The sequence below is a fragment of the Aplysia californica genome, unplaced genomic scaffold (assembly GCF_000002075.1).
Source record: "Aplysia californica isolate F4 #8 unplaced genomic scaffold, AplCal3.0 scaffold00078, whole genome shotgun sequence".
Lineage (NCBI taxonomy): Eukaryota > Metazoa > Mollusca > Gastropoda > Aplysiida > Aplysiidae > Aplysia > Aplysia californica.
The window spans coordinates 1272638-1274298 of record NW_004797348.1 but is presented as its reverse complement, the minus strand read 5'-3'; the positions used below and the strand labels follow the sequence as shown (position 1 = coordinate 1274298).

The window sequence follows — 1661 nt, the reverse complement described above, 5'->3', positions numbered from 1 at the left end:
GGGGGTGATGGTGAGCGGGCAACAGAATGAGACATAGTACACAGTATGTTCAAGGCTCTCCTTTATTACATAAAAAGACTTAAAAGGCAGCACCTACGTTTCGTCTGCTTGTAGGAGAACTTTGATAGGAATTGTCAGAAAACGAATTCTGCAAGAATGAAGTAAGGATCTTCAGAGGTGAGCGTTTCACTCACTTACACAACACACATGACAAGCGGTAATGAAGGGGAAGAGGGGGAAAGAGATTATTGTGCTTGGTCCCGACAGAAGGGCCATGGTGCATGTGCCTGTAAAGTCTGCTTAAACATTGGGCTCGACTTTAAGTAGGGATCAAAGCGACTCTCCCAACCTCTTTAACGAAACTGAAATCTGGAAATAACACATCTCGCAATACAGCAATACGCAATATTCTATAATAATAGTAGCGCATGGTTTTTTATTTTCAAGCGCTGGGCAAATCCCTGACTTCAGATGTTTTCTTTTCTATTTGTGGACTTACGCTGAGAGATATAGAATCATGTCTGGGTGGGAATGATAACATCCACAAAAGCTTGCAAAAGGCAAGGTTCTTCAAAGCATCCAGCAAGTCACCGTCTTTGGACGTACAAAAAGGTTTTGAGTCTAGGCCTCTCGCAGAGAAAACAAGTTGGCACTATGTATCCCACCCACTCCCTTTGCGTTCTCTTTCATTTTCCCATCCGCCTGCCCAGTGGTTAGTTTGGACACACAATCAAAAAAAAAGGGAAAAAAAAAGAAGAAGATGGAGTAAAGAATTTAACCCTGAACAAAAAAGACAAGCAAGATCAAAAAGAAAACAGTCCACTCACCTGTCAGCAAGCACCCTACAGCAGCTTCTGTAGACAGTTTAGAGCAAACTCGTGGCTATCTCCGCTCAGCGTCTTGGAATGTCTTCCTGGGACGCAGAAATCAACGCAACGGGTCTGTAGATAAAGACAAACAGTTGTCACTGAATTTAATAATTCCTTCACACACAATTGCATGATAGAAGCAAAGTTGGATTCCAAGCAAATGAGAACAGTGTCATTGTAGATACCGAAAGAAGACCAAAAGAAAAGAACATATTTTTAAAAACAAACAAGCATACCCACCCCCCTCAAGGAACATGGTAAAATACGACAACAAAAGTTTACCACGATAAGGTATGAACTTCATGCAAAGACATCTAAGAGATTGTAGCCGAAATATGCAGTCTAAACGAAATAACCGTTCAGCACTTTCAAACACCATTCATATTGAGTGTAACGCTATCCCGTTTCCTTAATGACGATGCCTTCTTGAGTAATACTTCGCTATAAATGTATTACTCTATATCTTCAGAACAGTTTACGGTTCGATGCATTGTGTGGTCTACAAGCAAATCGGGTGCTTAAACTGGTATCTTATGGGAAATATAACATTCTCACATCCCGACGTCTCTCTGCGCGCAATGTCGTTCATTGTATTGACAGTTACGTGCAATTAATTCTATCTAAATGTCAAAATTTTGACACGAGGAAGTGCGTGTATGTGGATGATGTGGGTCAAGTCATGCGAGTGTCTGTGCGTGTTTGATTGTGTGTGTGAGTGAATGTTTGAACATGTATGTTTGAATGTATGTGTTTTGAGTGTGTGTGTGTGTGTTTGTGTGTGTGTGTGTGTGT

General features: G+C 41.1%; 1 protein-coding gene across 3 annotated transcripts in view; it reads right to left on the bottom strand.

Annotated features, from left to right (window-relative positions):
- LOC101858769 (myocyte-specific enhancer factor 2A) overlaps positions 1-1661 on the bottom strand; it is a 197433-nt gene that overhangs the window by 157005 nt on the left and 38767 nt on the right. For all 3 annotated transcript variants that reach the window (XM_005094234.3, XM_035968721.1, XM_013080208.2), the window contains exon 3: positions 828-941. The gene's annotated coding sequence lies outside the window, so the exon portion shown is untranslated. The remainder of the gene's footprint in view (positions 1-827; positions 942-1661) is intronic.